Genomic DNA, 20,226 nt, shown 5'->3' on the forward strand with positions numbered 1-20,226 from the left:
ATGCCGCTGCTAATGATGATGATAAAAAATATGACCCCCCCCAGAAAAATACAAAACTGGAGCTCTTCCCAACACCTGTGTGCATTTGTGTTAGGGTATTAAATTATTTTTTTTTATGTTTAAAAAAAAAAAAAAAAAGTATTTTTGCATGTGGCACTACTGTTCCCAGCAAGCCCTGACAATCATAAACTGCTTGGGTATGTTGGCGCTTGTAGAACTAAAAGTTTCAGCATGTCCTGGCATTTAAGGTCCGCTCGGACCTGTAGTTCTACATAAAAATATACGTTAAAAAATACACACACCATGAAAAAATCCTTTATTTAAATAAATAATCCCCCAATTCCCTCATTCACCAATTTATTATTATTCACCTAATTCCACAGGGATCCTCTTCATTAATCCAAAGGGAAGGGGGAAAACACGACACTCAATTGATCCACGACGAGAATGATAGGTCAGGAAGCCCGTCAGCAACTAACCAATCAGAGTGGCTCTCTCAGGCTTTGACCAATCAATCGCTCTGTATTGGTGACCTGATGAAATATTAACACAGGAAAGGTCATTGTCTATAGTTCGAGATGAAAGAACTGAATTTTTACAACTCAAACATTCATAATGCACCTCCCACAAGATTTTAAACCCGCATGCAGCAATAGCTGGAAGGACGGATAAGGATGAGATCTAGTTCAAACAATAACATTAAAGATAATATGTAAAATGTCTAAACAAACAGTAAGGGAAACTTAAGAGTAGAATTGAGAAGGAAGCTGGATCTGAAAAACATCATATCATTGCATGCTTATGTTTACTCTGCATACTTTGTGTCATTTGCTGGCAGTGCTGGGGCCGAGCCATGAGAATGGGACCTATAAGGAATAGGAGTTATACACTGATGATGACAAGGAGAGATAGACACTATGGCAGAAATCAGAAGCCTCTAAAATGTCAATATGGCAAAGCAAAAACTACATTTCAGTCCTATGTATGAATTGAACCCATTAAAATCACTTATTCCTTTCTGTGACAATAATATATACAGTTAAGACCCAATCCTTCCATAACAACATCACTGCTCCACTTTTCTTGGCTTTTCATGGAATATCCTAGACTTATATTGTAGTGAGGATGGGATAGATCAGGGTTTCCCAAACCCAGTCCTCAGGGCTCCCCAACAGTGCAGGTTTTCCTTATCTCCTTGTTGGAGCACAGGTGTATTCATTACTGACTGACACATTGTAACAGATCCACAGGTGGTCCTAATTATGTCACATGTGATCCAGAAAACCTGCACTGTTAGGGAGCCCTGGAGGACTGGATTTGGGAAACCCTGGGATAGATGATAGCCAGGGTGAGATTGGAGATTACTCCACAGGGGAGTGACCATGCTTCTTCGGGGGCGTGAAGATGCCATGTTGGCGGCATGTAATTTCCTCGAGGGGTCTGCCTAGCACTTTAAAATATATCCCCACATTCTAGTTTCTGTCTTGATTACAGGGACACCAGATGTGTGTGATATTTAACTATTGTGCATTTGTGGAAGCGTCATGGTTGGGAAGTGGCCACACCATCAGGAAACGTGCTTAGAGCTCCTCAAGCTCTAAGCCACACCCATTCTCCTTCCCCCGATAACACACTTGTACTACTGTACATTCCAGTGACAGAGTAGCGTTGAACGGGACATACCCAACAATCCCAGCAGTTGGACAAGCATCTAGCATTGGGACTATCCCGCCTATATCAGAATGATCACTTGATGATGCTTCTCACATCGCGACATAGCGGCAAAGGTTCTACTCTGAGACACAACTGCAAAAAACACCTAAAGCTACTCCATTTAAATAACAGACTCCCTGAGGTATTAACCTATGGGTATTTGTATCATTTTGAATAGCTATTTTTTTTTTATCAATCTTAATGAAAATGTTAAATTTATAAACTAATCCACTAGTTTGGCATTGTTTTCTTTTTCATGATAAATGCAACTGGACAAACACATATCAACACACGTGCTTCTACTTCTTCCGTGTGTATGGGCATAGACAAACCGATGGGGGTTTCCTAGTGCCTGGAAACCCCCCATCCAAGCCTGGGGCACTGTATAATTGAGGTGGCTGGACCCTGCTCCTGCTTCACACGGCTCTGCTTGAAAAGGGAGAGCTGTGTGCACCTAACAGTAGTGCAAGCAGCATTGCCCATGTATATTATAGGGATAGGAAGAGTTGGAGAGCAGCCAAGCACTGTCTAATATTATAGCCATGCCCCCATGCATACTGGTCACGCCCACTGGTGATGTGGTGTGGAAACCCCCCTTTACAAATCCTGTGCTTGCCCCTGTATGGGGATACAACAATTGTGTGCCTTACCTGCCTGGCGTGAACCTGAATGGGACCCAGAAATGGTGGAGCTCTCTTGGATTTTAGAGGGCTTACAATAGCTGAGTTTATTTCCTGCATATACCTTAATATCATTTCTGACTAGTTTGCTTGTGTTTTATAGCGTAAATGCTTTGTACCTTTCAGGGATCCTTCTTTACCCAATAATACTCCAATATCTTTAATCAAAAAAGTATTTTATTTGGACCAATCTTAGCAGATAACACAGATCTTAAAGACAGCAACTACACAGGTAGAAAGCGGATATGTTACAGCACATATAGCAAGGTTGTCTGGTTACAATAAAATACCACACCCTACAAATAGCTATATAGCATGCAACATTGTAACGAGTACACCAGCTCCATCTAGTGGTAACATATTGTAAATTTATCTTATTCATCATCATCATCATCATCATCATTTATTTATATAGCGCCAGCAAATTCCGTAGCACTTTACAATTGGGAACAAACATTAATAAAACAATACTTAGCCTGCAGCCTAGTCAGACTATTGGATAATAAGGCTCTACCAGGGATAGGCATAAGAGGGCTCTATAGTATAAAAGCCATGGAAAAAGTACAATTTTAATAGCGTTTATTTGGCTCATCAATGAGCAATATGTACTCTATCTCCTGGAGACCTATAAAGTAGTAAGAGGAAAAAGAGGGACCTATTGACCTTTTTTGTCAAATAAATACTCTGTAGTTCAGAGGGTATCTATTCAAAATTTAGGTTAGTTTGACCACATTAGGAGGTAGCAAAATAGTCATGCCCATAGATCTGTTGCTGTCCACAGATCCTTTAAAATGTGGGAAGCGTATGGCGTACATTTGGGCAAGAGAACTGGAAAGGAACAAAAATATATTGGGGCTCATTTAAAGTTGGACACATTTGCACTCCAAACAAATGTAGAAAAAGGTGTAGACAAAAAAACAGCGCACTTAGGTGGGGTCAGACGTATCTCAAGGTGCACCCAGCTCACACACAGTAGTATCTGTGACAGGTGTCCATCAGTGAGTATACTTACGCCTAAGGATAGTGTACAGATGTGGCTTGACAATGCTAGTAGAAAATGCTAAAGTCACATTTAACACCCCCTGTTTTAGGTGGGACAGTCCCAATTTGAGACTTTGTCCCGTCGTTCCACCGGCAGACAGCTTTATCCCACTGTGGGAAAGTTTTGAGCTATATTCCGTTCGCAGAGAGCAATGAACGGGTCCACGTGAACCTGCCACTTGTGCACGTGGCATTGAAGCTCAGGCCCCCTTCTCATATGGGATTCTGGGATAGTCAGCTGGCTACCAAAGATAATGTATAACTTGTAAACATTTCCATTTTGGGTGGAATCCTCCCCTGGACCTCCACAAGTGAACAGACAGAACATTCCCTTCAGTATGACATCATGTCCATCTTCCAGGTACACACAAATATAATTAACAGACTCAGTTGAAGACAGTCCTAATGTCCCTATACTCTCATATAGAGGAGACCGGACTGGGTTGAAATTTTGGCTGTCTCCAGTCTGCGCATTTACCAGAGCATCAACCATATAAACCAACCCCCCCCCCCCTGCAAAACTACTGAAGTTGAGCAGCGGAAGATGCCAAACTCGAAGGTAACATTTTTACTTTTGAAGACGACCACAATCCAGAAAATGATTGCGCACAGCTTCTGCAAAGATACATTTCAAAATGTGGACTTGTGACATGCACATGTGTTTGCATACAGTGGACAGATAGGTGTATTTGCTGTCTGAGTGGGAATATAAAATAAATCACTTCTCATCCATTTCAAATAAAACACTATACACATTTGTATGTGAGTGGTCCTCAGGTCCTGATTATCAGGAGGGGGAGGAGGGTTATAAACTGAATAGACATAAACATGGTCTCTTCAGGTATAAAGTGAAATTTATTTTAAAGTTTAAGGGCTAGATTTACTAAACTGTGGGTTTGAAAAAGTGGGGATGTTGCCTATAGCAACCAATCAGATTCTAGCTATCATTCTGTAGAAGGTACTAGATAAATGAAAGCTAGAATCTGATTGGTTGCTATAGGCAACATCCCCACTTTACCAAACCCGCAGTTTAGTAAATCTAGCCCTAAGTTGTTCTTTAAAGTAAAAAGAAAACATGAATAATGTAAGGTTGACGTCACGCAGGGATATGACAGCCCCTTCCCCTTTCACATTTTCACCGACAGTAGCGCTCATCACGCCTCCGTTCTACTATACAGTTCTGAAATTAATGAATACTAAATTGGTGCCAAATATTTCTGAGACTCTGTTAAAAAGGAGTTTTGAAAACACGTCTGAAAGCATCTGGCTCCCACTGCAGGGAGTAGGGATATATAGATGTCACGTCTCCTGTTTCTATCTGCTCTTTGTGGTTTCAGATATGCTAGAAATGTCAGGTAGTTGCAGAGTTACTGCCAGACTGAAACTAGGTCAGCAGAACATGGCTGTGAGGAGGTATTAGTGTTCCGTCAGCCTGTCGGGCACGTGCCAGGAGATGATGGCTTGTTTTTCTGATGTCGGATAACACCAGAGGCTGGAAAGCTAAAATATAGGGCATTTAAACAAAATGTAACAAATGAGAAACTATACCTGGCACCACATAAACTGTGTAACTGGATGCGCACGGGAAAAAATTGTTTAAGGAAATTATAAAGGTTACAACGTTATATAGGTCAAGCCAAGAAATCTCAAAGAAAACTGAATCATAGACAGCCCTGATTACAGCCCTGTCATGAGATATACTTACAAATCTAAGGCTCACACAAGCTGGATAATAGGAGAATATGTAATATTTGAATATAAAATATTTTTGCATGCAGGAACAATACAGCCAGCATGTAGCACACATATATGGGGAAGCTTCTTTATTACATTATTATTTGCTTAAACTTTTTTTAAGTGATGTGAAATGTGAGTGTACAGAGGGGCAGCGGGCAGAAAATGACAACATTTTGGCCAAACCCCATGACACAATGGCAACATTTTGCAGCAGGGGTCAGGGCCAAATGTCGCAATTCATAGCGAAACGCGTCGTGGACGGCCACATTCAACTCACCTCTCTAGGAAATGGGCAGGATGTAGTAGAATGACCTGGGAGAGTAAGTAAGTAACTCAGTCACTTATGAATATATTCTCCAAACTTTATTGCGCAAAATAGACCCGTCGCTGTAAATGCAAAGTATTTATTGCATATTTTTTCACATACACGTGTGCCAGGTGGCCCATCCACTTCAAGGCAGTCTCCATAGAGCTTGTCCTATGTACTGTAGACACTACATCCACTCTGTGAGACGAGGTCTAGTACAGATCTGATTTACTTCTGTGCAATATAAATCCACTACTGGGTACCTTCATGCCCACTGCTACTAATGGGCATCATAGTACGTCCTCCCACTACTGAGCACCTTAGTGGGTGTTACTGCTTCTGGGCAGCTTATCGGGCATAACTTACTGCCCACCTTATTGGATATTACAATTAATGGGCATTTTACAAGACATTGCCACTACTGTTCATAATATGGAGTGGCACAGACTAGCATATATTATTGTGGTACAGGCTGGCATGTTATATAGGGGCACAGGATGCTACTATAGAATGCTGGATCAAGACCAATGGGGCCCTAGGCAAAAAACTGTTCTGCCCCACTCCCCTACAATTATATATATATATATATATATATATATATATATATATATATATATATATATATATATATATATATATAAATAAAATGATACTGAAAGAAAAAATATTATTGCTCACTGCACTGGGATTAACATGAGGGATTGCCCCAAACTTTCTCAGGGTGGGAACATTTTTATAGTCATAACGAACGGCACTCACCATTTAAATTTGAAAGCAAATTCATTATTTCAATATTTCCTTCTCAGAGACCTTTATCAAGGACATTCAAAATGCTGTAATGTCTTAAATAAAGGTCTTTGTTGAGCCGGAAATATCACAATAAAGACCCTACTTTTAAATGTAAATGGTTGAGTGCTGTGCATTACGACTATCTTATTTCAGTACATTATTATTATTACATTTCATTTATACAGCAGCAACATTTCTGGCAGTACTGTACAGACTAATGATAGCTAAATGCAACATCTAGACTTAAATGATGGGGACCTACTCACTGACAGGTTAAAAAACACAGTAGAACGTACTATTAAACGTTATTGAAGACCAAATTCAACCTAATTACATAGTAGGAAAATTCTATAAACCATAACCTTTAATTACCTGTTTTTAGAAACTAATCAAGCATTTATTTGCCTTAAATCATGGGGAAACGGCAAAGACAAATATTAGTATTGGAGCTATTTAACAATATACTAAAGCAGGAGATATTGAGACAAAGTAACACTCTGTGTACCGCAGTCCCCATAATTTTCAATGGGGACTGTGAACCGGAGTCAATTTACCCAGCTACAAAAAGCTTAGCTTGTAGTCGGTTACTAACGCTATCTGACATTGGCATTAGCAGTTGAAGTCTATGGGCACAATCTTTCCTGATTCCCCTCTCCCCTTTTAGTTCATTCAAAAGATTAGTTTGAAAGATTAATTCATTTAGTTCAGTTAGTTCATTTAGTTCAGTTAGTTCATTTAGTTCAGTTAGGTCATTTAGGTCATTTAGTTCAGTTAGGTCATTTAGGTCATTTAGTTCAGTTAGGTCATTTAGGTCATTTAGTTCAGTTAGTTCACTGGCTCTGGAACACTGCTGAGAGAAGTGATTGGATTACACATACAGTAGACAGGTCTACTACTACCTCATTGGATGAGTTATAGTCCTGTTAAAATGATCAGATATGTTTAATAAGTCTGATCATTTTTAACATTTTAAAAAGGGCAATCACTTATACAACAAACTATCAGTGACAAGTACAGCTCTATAAATGTAATAACATTTTCATTATTATTTTTTACTTCCATAAAATGTTAATGAAAAATACCCAAATTCAGAATATTATACAGTGTCATTTTTTTTTGCTTTTAAAATACAATAATTAGAAAACAAAATGTAGCTTTTCCACTTTATCCCTCTTAAAGGTTTAATACATCTCCCCCTATGGTGGAGTAAACAGAACTACAGTATGTAGCATGCAGCACTCAGCAGTGTGTCTTGAGCAGACATAAAGGTATCCTGTGACTTGTGAGCTAAATGATTCAAATGACTCAAATGAGTTAAATTAACTAAATGAACTACTGAGCCAGGAGAATGACTCCTGACAATATAGTTCAATGAATCTCAGTGCAGCTGTACAGTCATGGCCAAGAGTTTTGAGAATGACACAGATATTGGTTTTCACACAGTTTGCTGCTTCAGTGTTTTTAGACCTTTTTGTCAGATGTAGTTATGGTATACTGAAGTAACATTACAAGCATTTTATAAGTGTCAAAGGCTTTTATTGACAATTACATTAAGTTCATGCAAAGAGTCAATATTTGCAGTGTTGAACATTCTTTTTGAAGACCTCTGCAGTTCACCCTGGTCAATGCTGTCAATCAACTTCTGGGCCACATACTGACTGATGGCCGCCCATTCTTGTCTAATCAATGCTTGGAGTTTGTCAGAATTTGTGGGGTTTTGTTTGTCCACCCGACTCTGGAGGATTGACCACAAGTTTTCAACGGGATTAAGGTCTGGGGAGTTTCCAGGCCATGGACCCAAAATGTTGATGTTTTGATCCCTGAGCCAGTTAGTTATCACTTTTGCCTTACGGCAAGGTGCTCCATCATGCTGGAAAAGGCATTGTTCATCACCAAACTGTTCTTGGATGGTTGGGAGAAGTTGCTCTTGGAGGATGTTTTGGTACCATTCTTTATTCATGGCTGTGTTCTTAGGCAAAATTGTGAGTGAGCCCACTCCCTTGGCTGAGAAGCAACCCCACACATGAATGGTCTCAGGATGCTTTACTGTTGGCATGACACAACCTCTTTTGCTGATCCAGCGAGTCCTCACATACAGCACATACACTGAAACCCCTTTTTTACATGTATTCATTTGACTATTTTTACTGCCCCCTATTCATTGCAATGAGCCTATTTCCCTGATTGTATACTACCTTCTCCCACATTTTACAACACATTATTTGGAACAGTTATATCGCTCTACAGTCGTTTTATTCAGGGTTTTGTATTACTGGTGAGGGGATTCACTGCACATGTTTGACAAACGCAGTGCGGGTGGCATGGGAGGCATCACCACCTGCAGTGATCCAATAACACACAACATTTGGAACCCCCCTAATAAAATCCCACACTTGCCTCTGATCTATAAGGATGCTGCCAATCAACTTGCTAGGAGCCAGTGATGCACAAACATTTAATAATATCTCGTAACACGTTAGTTTTCCCTTAAAATGTGATTAAGGGGTATATTTACTAAACTGGGGGTTTGAAACAGTGGAGATGTTGCCATTAGCAACCAATCAGAGTCTAGCTTTCATTTATTTATTGCATTCTACAAAATGACAGCTAGAATCTGATTGGTTGCTATAGGCAACATCTCCACTTTTTCAAACCCGTAGTTTAGTAAGTATACCCCTAAGTCTTTTTTTTTACGGAATGATCCTGAAGTTTCATGTGCATATTATTATTATTCATAGTGGTTGATCTTTTTTGTTACTTTATCTCAAGTGAACAGGACTTATGTTTCCTCAGTGCCAAATGTATTCGTGTTTTATACCATTTTTTAACTCAATGCGATAGTCCATTAATTCTCACTTTGTTCATGAACCGGCAAGCTGGCTTTTTCCACTGGAAGATAAATGTCTGCGACACAATTACTTTCAGCCTGAGGAACTAACAGGGACTTGTCAGACTCATGTGATATACTGTACTTCCTGGGACGCAAAGGGAAGAATATTCCTGCTTTGAAGAAAAGCCAGCAGTGCCTCTCTCCACCCTGTATACGTCTGTTCTGTGTGTTGTTTTAGGATTGTTCTTACACTGCATGCCGATGAGCTAAAACCGGTAGATCACGAGCATCCAGCTAGTGGGAGCCAAACAGCCTTCTCCTTCTTAGCTTGTGGCCCTCAGTGCCTTCTGTCATTTATAATGAAGTACAGACCCAGCTATTTGAAACCGGTGGACTGATTTACTTCCAAATTGCACAAGACCTTGTCAAAAATAATGAAACGCACCGGATTAATTCAAATTACAAACACCGTCAATGAACATAAGACATTTTGCCTATAATGAAATTAAATATTAACTGTTAGACAAGACAGGTTTACTATAGTGTTCATAGTGTCAGAGGTGAGAGTAGGATCTTATAGCCTGTTCTTAGGCCGTCCTGTCCTGGTGTCAATACCGACTGTTCGAATACCCAAAACCCTGCGCCGCTCCCATGTTAGAGACCTTGGAGCTGTCATGACCATTATCCCAGAAATTAGTCTGTAGAACTTATGTTGACGTCGAGGGACTCTTGTAATTAAGGGCTTTCATTTGGGCTTTCAGTTCTACTTGGTAAAACAAAAAGTGGTTAGCACTTCTGCCTCACAGAACTGGGGTCATGAGTTCAATTCCAGTTCAATTTTCCTGTCAAATATCCCACAGAAAGACACTGCAGCGAGCGTTTATATATTTTTCAAGTTCTGTCAACGTAGGCAAGGTTTACATATATATCTGTTTAAGTTATTAGTAGCCCTTTTATATAAGGCAACATTTATTTTAGTTTCGGAGGTGCCAGGTTATTTAGGGTAGCACTTCTTTATCTTGTATAACTTCCCACCAGAAACCTGAGGCGTAAAGTCATTTATAAATTGAAACGCAAATGATGTCACTTTTGCGCCTAGTTTGGCCAGGAAGGGCCTGGATCTGTGGGGTCAAGATGGCACAGAAGTTTGCACCAGCTGATGGTGGGAGATGGCCGGATGAAGAGAGTTCCTGGTGAAGTAGTGAAGCACAAGCGCACTTACTTCAGCACTGAGTTGCCAATATGAAATTTCATTTTGTGAAACGACTTAATTAGTTAAAAGACATAAAGAGGTGAAGGAGGTGCAGTTATAGGGACATACCCCATACCTCCCAACTGTCCCAATTTCTGCGGGACAGTCCCAAATTTAGGGCTCTGTGTTTGGCCAGCGGGTAGGAATCTTGGGAGGATGGGAGATATCTTATGGGCAGCCTAGTACTTTACAGCGCTAGGGCTCTGGAGGTGTGGCCATGTGAACACGCCCCAAATGAGACATGACCACACCCCCTGCCCGCTACTGCAGACTTGCAGGTTGCATTTCCAGCTTTGACTGTTTCTCCCAGGGCAAGTCCTTGAGGTGTCAGAGATTGGGCCTTGTTCTTTAAATGAAAACACACTTGTAGACACACTCGGTCCAATCAGGCTTCTTGGCCTAAATAAGCACCATTTTTGCCACTGACTAATACTGTACTTATAAATACAAATATGGAGTACACTTAAATAACAGGTAAAACACGCACAGTTCCCCTCCCTCTCTGATGTTCAGAAAACCTGTATATTCACAGCTGACGCTGTCTCAGCAGTAGACAGTTTTTGACTAGGGCAGGGTACCTTTTCATTATCAGTCAGCAGGGATGGAACGACTTGTAGCCAATCAGATCAGCAGAATGTTCACAGCAGCACAGAACATTTCAGGGGGCACGTTCTGATCACGTGGGAGGTAGTGACAGTCTTCTGCTGTGATTGTGTTAATGAGGACATGGCTTAATTTATGTAATGACATGGGGACTTTTACATATTATACTTTTATTTATATAGTGTTAACATATTGCACAGTGCTTTCTAGAGAATGTCTGCGTTCCCTGCACCAGCGGACCTTACAGTCTACATTCTCAGTTACACAGCCACACACTGACACTAATCTACCAGTATGCAGCCTAGCAGAAAAGGGACGTAATCTCATGAGAGTTGCTACTGCATTTATGGATTGGGGTGAGGTTGCACGGATTGGGGGGCGTTGACTAATTTGTTCCAATTTTCCAATTAGGAATGTTGTGAGGTATGTGTTAACAGCAGCACAGGGAATATCAGCTTAACCAACACATGCATTTCTATTTGTAGGCCAGGGTGAAGTGGGATGAGCTATCCCAATATGTAGCCAATCAGAGCACCTAACCATTAACAACAGCACAAAGGAAGGATTTGAGGCTTCCTGTCAAACCTGTGCAGTTTAATGTCAAACTAGAAACAAAGTTCTTACATCTAACTTGTTCCAGGACATTCTTGTCTTCTGTCTTTGGTAATTGTGTACTCTGTATATATTTAGTGGCTCTTCAAAATCAGTCAATATTCAGGGAAGAAAGAACTAAACTCAAGAAATGAAGGGACCAGGTTTAAAATCCCAGGCATAAGTTATTTACACAAGTGAAAGTGATAAATGGAATTTTATACTGATGTTACCATCTTTACCCTTCATTTATATAGCTTCACCATATTATGCAGTGCTCCACAGAGAATAATCATTCACATCAGTCCATGTCCCATTGGAGATTACAGTCTAAATTCCACATGAAAACACACACATTAAGTTTGTCAGAAGCCAGTTATCCTACCAGTATGCATTGGAAATTTTAACTTCCCCTGTCATTTGGCACGGAAAGAGGTGGGGCTTAGTTGGAGAGTGGGTGGAGCATATGAGTGGGCCCATTGCTCGACATTTATAACAGTAGTGCAAAGAAAAACAAAACATTCCTGATTTTTCTTAGTGTATAGCTAGGATCATTCAGGCATTCAGCTCTCAACATTGTACACCCTGATTCACCCAGCATATCCCTTCAGAGGATGCCAAAGGCTGTGCCACAGCAAATGATGCCATTTTCATGTGACATTTCCATGTACATTGCTTCAAATCGGGCGCAAAACAGAAGCAAATGGCGTGTGAGTCGCATGTTTTGCACTTTCATCTATAATCCTATTTATTACTGAGAGAAAACCCTTTTCTCCGATGAAAATAGGTGTTGTCACCAGATATATGGCCTCTCCTTATATACCAAGCCGGTCCTGCCGGTGACATCTTTCACCAAAGCCTGGAGAAGCCTATTTATCACGGACAGCGGCAGTATCTCCTATCACTTTTACCATCGCAGGAACGCAATAAACAGTGATAGAAAATCTAGGTTATCGGATGGAGGATGTATGATCACAAAAATATGCCAGAGCTCGGTAGAATGTAGTAAGTACCAGCAGATTAATTGAGTGATTAACTACAGTTATCCCCTACATTTTTCACATATCAAAATAATAGTTTCGGGATTAGTTATACTTTCAGGTGAGTTCCGAGGAAGTGATTCCACCATTCACATGAACTGTAAAGTCCAGGATCACAAACACTGTCCCCACTCCCTATTTTCCAGAAATCTCCACCCAGCCGAAAATCATTTTACACAGATTATATAGTGAGATCTCAGAACTTAATCATCCAGCAAACGCTGCAATAACCATGTCAGTAAATACTATTACAAAGGATTAAGTGTAACAATGTGTGCCAGGCAGGAGTCCTGAAAAGGCTGAACCCAAAAACATATAAAGGTGGATGGATAATATGTTTCTTCATTACTGTACATCAGGATAGGTATTTTGTGTTGTTATTTACCCTGCTGTGGAGTTTACCCAGCAAAGCTCTTTACTGCCATCTAATGGATCTTAATAGTAGTGTAACTAACTTTAAAGGCTATGTAGATATTTGTGGCAACTTTTGAAATTTATTTCAAGTTAAACTACCTACCTACCTACAATCATTGGTTAAACTCACTTTCGAGTTTCTAACATTACCTCAAATGAACAAAACTCCCCTTGTTTGTTGCTCCATAGGGAGAGAACAGCGGGATTCCAGCATCAGAGGTTTTGAAGTGTAATTTTGATAATCATGATATTTAGAGTTCTAAACTATAATGACACCATCATTAAAAAGGAAAACAGGTTTAAATCATCCTTGATGTTCATGATGTTGGAATCATTTAAACAGGATTACTAAAACTGTATTAAATATAAACATATACCCCTCACTCTGGGGTAGTAACCACACTATCTCCATACTTATCATAGACCTTCAGTTGTTTGCAAAAATTCTGGCGATGAGGTTAAATAATTTGCTTGTTGATCCATCCAGACCAAGTTAGTTATATCCCAAGAGGCAGATAATATAAGATGCGTAATAAATATAATAAGTTTTGCTAATAGGTCTGCTGCCCTAGTAATGAATGGTCCTTGATGCTGTGAAAGCTTTTCATAGGATTGATTCGTCCTTTATGATGCATACCCTAGTAAATATTGTATGTAAAGGTAACTTCCTGAACGGTAATCAGATCCTGTACAATAATCCGCCAGTGTAGGTCTCCATCAATGGCCTCTCGGCATCACTGTGGCTAAGTGGTTAGCACTTCTGCCTTACAGCACTGGGGTCATGAGTTCAATTCCCGACCATGGCCTTATCTGTGTGGAGTTTGGATGTTCTCCCTGTGTTTGCGTGGGTTTCCTCCGGGTGCTCCGGTTTCCTCCCATACTCCAAAAACATACTGGTAGGTTAATTGGCTGCTAACAAATTGACCCTAGTCTGTGTGTCTGTCTGTGTGTTGGGTTAGGGAATTTAGACTGTAAGCCCCAATGGGGCAGGGAATGATGTGAGTTCTCTGTACAGCGCTGCGGAATTAGTGGCGCTATATAAATAAATGGTAATAATAATAATAATAATAATAATATAACCTATGGCACCAGACAGGCCTGCCCACCCTTTCCCTTTATTTTCGCCTTTGTCATGGAAACATTGGCTATCAATCTCAGGGTTTATCAATACATTTCGGTATCCAACCTTGGGCTGTTGATCACAAAATTATTTACTAAACTGCGGGTTTGAAAATGTGGAGATGTTGCCTATAGCAACCAATCAGATTCTAGCTGTCATTTATTTAGTACATTCTACAAAATGACAGCTAGAATCTGATTGGTTGCTATAGGCAACATCTCCACTGTTTCAAACCCACAGTTTAGTAAATATACCCCTAGATGACTTTGCACCATGGGTTAAATGAGATATCAGACTCCTAAACTATCTTGTACTCCTGGGGAGTTTGGGACAATTCCACCACGTTTGGTGTAGTTTCCCCAAAATCACTAGTTACTGGTCTAAGATCAAAACCCTAATTCAGATGGTGTCTGGCATTATAGTCACTAACTTCCCGGAATATCTTCTCCTCCCCGTACTGATCCTACATAAGAGCAATATTTTATGCATGTAAGGATTTGGTGCAGAGTAGGATTTGTCTAAAAGCGTATGGGGGAGAAACTTACCTACTAATTAATTCTACACTGTCCTGGACATTTGCATTTAGCAAGAAACTCACCTTCATCATTTGTTACATTTCACAAATAGTAATGGTATAGTGCTTTAATATCTATATTAGCTTTTCTTTTTTATATCAAACTGTTGGAGCCAAATGACACTGTATTGATTACAAAGAATACTGAAAACTGCATTATCACTTAAAATGTCAAAGGACGCCAGTTCCTGATATATAGCAATATGGTATGTATATGTGTGTATATATATATATATATATATATATATATATATATATATATATACCCACATCAACATTCTTACAGTATACAGGTTACAATGAGGGGCGCCACCTAGTGGATATATCTTTCTATATGAAAAAGTATTCACTCAGCGTACTACATTATCTCAAGAGATGACTTGCACCTTAAATGTGAATTACTACCTACTACTAATATGCTCCTTCCCCAGTACCAGGGCTGTGTGATGGAGAGGAGTGTATGAGAGTAGAAGGACCAATTAGAATCAAGGAGATTACAGCTTCTGATTGGTTCTCCTACTCACACTTACTTAAGGGTCATCCTGGTGGGCATTATTACATTTAAGGTTCATCCTGATCTACATTGCAACAACTAAGCGGCATTTTGGTGGTCATTACTGCAATAAATAACATCTCGGGGCTCCTTAAAACAACTAATGTGCGTCCTAATGGGCAATAAATAAACAAATTGATACCTTTCTGGGCATAACTGCAACTAATGAGCATCTTGGCAGGCATTTCTGCAACTAAGGGGCATTTTGATGGGCAATAGTGTAAATAACAGGCATCCTGGTGATCGTTACTACAAATAACGGGAACAATAAAGCAAATGGGCATCCTGGAGAGCAATACAGAAGCCAATGTACATTCTGGTGGGCACTACTGCAACTAAGGGACATCTTGGTGGGCACTATTACGACTAATGTGCATCCTGGCTGACATTATAATACTGGTTATTCTAGTTCATCATCATTTATTTATATAGCGCCACTAATTCCGCAGCGCTGTACAGAGAACTCATTCACATCAGTTCCTGCCCCATTGGAACTTACAGTCTAAATTCCCTAACATACAGACAGAGAGAGAGAAAGAGAGAGTAGGGTCAATTTTGATAGCAGCCAATTAATCTACCAGTATGTTTTTGGAGTGTGGGAGGAAACTGAAGCACCCGCAGGAAACCCACGCAAACACAGGAAGAACATACAAACTCCACACAGATAAGGCCATGGTCAGGAATCGAATTCATGACCCCAGTGCTGTGAGGCAGAAGTGCTAACGACTAGGCCACTGTGCTGCCCCTAGGGTGTCACAGATTTCCTATTTTTAATACTGAGCTAGAAATCCATAACTCAGAACTGCATCATTTTGAAAGGCTACTCATAACTTATATCCATTTTGGGTGTCAAAGCAATAAAATGTTTTTTTTGGGCTTCTTCAACTGTTCCTCCTACTGGTATTTTGGTGGAAGTCCATCATTTTTGCTTACTTTAACATGGTTTTGGTATTTACAGCCGATGGGTGTACAGACAAGAAGGTAAGTGTGGGAGAGGGCACTTTATGTAATGTGGGTGAGGACACATGGGCTATTCATTGATTGGTGAGGGTAAGTGGGTGGGAAATATTAACTTTATTGGTGGGGTGATAGTTTAATTTAATAGAGGGGTAATGCCTATTAATATAAGGGGGGTTGATGGCACTATTTATATAGTGCTTGGGTGGTTTGGGGACTAATAATTAAATGTAGGTCTGAGTTTGGGGAGAAGGAGGGCTATTTATTTAAATGCAAATACTAATTATTGAATGTTGGGGCTGTTTAGTGGGAAAATAAAACAAAACAACAAATAGACCTACTTACTAAATGTGAATGCAAATAATTTAATGTCAGGGCTGGTTGCAAGTCGACAGGCCTATTTATTAAATGCGGTAGCTATTTATTTATGTTGAGGCTGGTTTGTGGGTGGGAGGACTCGGTTTCACTCATTACTAAGCCTTCCATATTTCATGCATGTATCCCATTTTTCCAAACAGGGCCCCATTATTCCAGGATCCAGACAAGCAGCATCTGAGCTTGAGACACTAGCAGTAGCAGCAGGTACTAAAAGCTGCAACAGGTCGGAGATAGCAGAACAGAGCTCGGAAACCACCTTCTAGAAATCCTGGTTTTCCCCTGTCCCACCTCTGCTGTACCCTGCCATTCACCCCATGCACTATGTCGGAAGGAAAGAAGAATCGCTGCCCTGGTCACCTCAGTGATTCTTCTTTCCTTCTGACACTGTGCTGGAAGACGACTCACTCAAGTGAGGTGAACGGGGACAGTGATTCTTTTTTCCTCCCACCTCCTGTAGTGGCTGACCGCACCTCTAAGGCGGCTGACCGCACCTCTCTGGCGGATGACCGCACCTCCTGTAGTGGCAGGCCACACCTCTGGCAGCTGACCGCACCTCCCGTAGTGGCAGGCCGCACCTCTCTGGCGACTGACCGCACTCTCTCTGGTTGATGGCCATGTCCTTTCAGGTGCGTGCTAACGCACACACCTTTGGTTTTGGCGCCTACCCTTACATTCCACTAGTGGGCCCTTCATATCTCAGTCCGGCTGACCATCACAGGTAACCCCTCTCTCACTCTCCCCCTGCTACCCACTGTGCCTCATCCACTGCTTCTTTGACCAACTTACTTAATCCCTGCTCATGTCTATCTCATACTGCCTACTCTCCTGGAATTTCCAGAGGCTCCTGAATTTCAGGGAGTCGGCAATCTCCTGGATCGTTGTGGAGGGGGCCGTGGTGATGTCACCATAGAGCCCCACCCCAACTATAAAATGTCGAAATTCACAGCATTGAATAGCAGGGGGCAGGGCTTAATGGCACAACTGCATCATTAAGCCCGACCCACTATTCAATGTCATGCATTTTGGTGTTTTATATTAGGGGGAAGGGCTTTGGTGACCCGACGTCATCCCCCCTCCCACCCCGTCACATGACCTATCCTCTTGAATCTCCAGGACGCAGGTCAAAAAAGTAGGCGAGTATGGTCTATCTATCCCTGTTCCTGTCCCTGTTTCCCTCTCACGTGCAACAGACAGGATAGAGATCACCACTGTCTCACTGAACCTTTATACAAACCTTGGTTATAGTTCCAATTCAATCTGATTGCGATGGAATGAATTCTCGCCTGCAGACTATAAGACGCCATCCTAATTTTGGGAAAGTGGGTGGCGTTTTGCAGAAAACATCCCACTGTGTGTGCAGAACACATTTCTTGAATCCAAGGTTAATGCCGTCAATTTTGGAACCTGTCAGGTTTCCAAAAATATATCCTAGGATATTAGCCGCACACTAGAGTATAATCCAGGAATAAAGTTAATCAGAACGATCGGCTATTTCCATCAAGTGGCGAAGTTCCGAGACCCAAGGTGCGCTTTGATTATAGTAAGTTCTGTCTTTCATTCATGTTTGCTGCAAACTTCAAATTAAGTCATCTGGGGGCGCTATTTGAATTTACTGTAATGAATAGGTTCAACTAAATGACTCCAACAAGAAGTGGTGGTATGTCCTACAGGCCCACTTCGACCAATATATGTATATATATGGTACCAGCTGCATAGCAATAAGCCTGCGCTCGGTATATCCCATATTGTATATGGTACCAGCTGCTTGGCAATATAAATGCCCATATATGTATATAAAACAAAAAGACAGTTGTCAGCGCTTATCCTTCACACTGCATATCTGTGTGTGTGTATCAAAATGAAAACATGCATCCCAGCGTCATTATATGCAGGTTGTACACCGACCTATATGCTTTAAACACCATTAAAATACAGTTAAAATCAGATGTACTCACCTCCCAGGTATAGGGGATCTACATCTAGCAAGGGCTGACTTGTGAGCCACACCCAAATGTGCCTTAAATAGGCTTGATGGACAGCTGCTATGACGATAAGGCAATATATTGAAACAAAACCAGAGAAAAAACAAGCCTGCGCTCAGTATATCCCATATATATATATATATATATATATATATATAGGCATATGATCGGGTTAAGGGTACCGTACCGGGTTAGACGTATGTACTTCACTCACTTCGGCAAGGTTTAATTCTAGTCTCATTCACTAGCATGAAAACAAACAAAGCATAAGTGTAAAATCCTTCCCATCTGGCGTCTAGCTAATACACAGGAATTCCATCTCTAAAGTGAGTGTCCCATAGATATACATAACAACAGAACTTACAGATCATAAATTGCAGGAGAAGGATGTGCCCAGTTTGATTCCCTACTTAAACATAAACCCACTTGATTTTGTTTTTCCTATGATGAGTGCGAATTAGTAAACTGCAAGTAAAAAACTGAAAGTAAACTCAGGTTTATTTGAGAAGACGCTCTAGTTCTATCTCTATTGGAAAACAGAAAAACTCTTTAAGGGGTATAGTTACTAAACTGCAGGTTTGAAAAAGTGGAGATGTTGCTTATAGCAACCAATCAGATTCTAGCTGTCATTTTGTAGAATGTACTAAATAAATGATAACTAGAATGTGATTGGTTGCTATAGGCAACATCTCCACTTTTTCAAACCCGCAGTTTAGTAAATCTAGCCCTTAGTCCTGTTTCTTAATTTCACTCAGTTTGAAGTGGCCCATACCCTGCACTCTTTCTCCTCTCTTAAACCCGAACCCCCCAATAAATTAACAACAACAGTATTTTAAATAATCCTTGTTGAAATGCATTAAAAAAAGAAACAATTCATACATTACACCTGTTTATTACAAACAGGTGCCGTTATGTAAAATGTGGCTGACACACATAAAAATAGTGTCTAAACCAGTGATGGCTGACCTGTGACACTCCAGGTGTTGTGAAACTACAAGCCCCAGCATGCTTTGCCAGTAGATAACTAACTGATAGCTGGCAAACCATGCTGGGACTTGTAGTTTCACAAACACCTGGAGTGTCACAGGTCAGCCATCACTGGTCTAATCTAAACTGATTACATACAATTACTAGAAGCCACGCCCACACAAAGCTCAGTTTTGCACTTACTGTAGTTTTCTGCCACCCACGTCATGTGATCTAAAAACAAGAGGAAAGAACGATGACGGTATTTACAACATGTTTGTCGGATGGCAGGGAGCTGTTCTTACTTGTAAGGCTCCATACAAGTATTCAAATTACCCAACCCAGTTAAAAGCAGACGAAGGAACGCTGCAAAGGAAAAATAATACTATTAAATAATTTTACAGTGGATGAATAAAGACAACATACAAATCTATTGATTATAGATTGATTATTTTGTAGGAGAGGAAAGAAAGCAAAATGGATCAAACATTGTAAGCTATCAAGACATCTCTGCTAAAATCATCCAGGGCTTAAAACAATGAGATGGTAATGTTAAGTTTAGTTGTCAAGTAAATGGTATATATAGACCCTCATTACTTAATAGTCTGTCTAGCGCTCTTTTCTTGTCTTCCAGAGGAGGAATCACGGTGTTGCAAATTGCATCATCAAGCCCCATTTCCGCCCACTTCATCACGGCTC

The 20,226-nt window shown here is 40.6% G+C and overlaps 1 long non-coding RNA gene across 1 annotated transcript; it reads right to left on the reverse strand.

Moving 5' to 3' along the window:
- Positions 1-417: 417 nt before the first annotated feature.
- Positions 418-20,226, reverse strand: LOC142098647 (uncharacterized). Its single transcript, XR_012678376.1, has 3 exons — positions 20,125-20,226; positions 19,732-19,893; positions 418-533 (listed from the first exon to the last, which is right to left on the reverse strand). It is a non-coding gene; the product is annotated as an uncharacterized LOC142098647 (long non-coding RNA).

This window comes from Mixophyes fleayi, chromosome 7 (genome assembly GCF_038048845.1).
Source record: "Mixophyes fleayi isolate aMixFle1 chromosome 7, aMixFle1.hap1, whole genome shotgun sequence".
Classification (NCBI taxonomy): Eukaryota; Metazoa; Chordata; class Amphibia; order Anura; family Limnodynastidae; genus Mixophyes; species Mixophyes fleayi.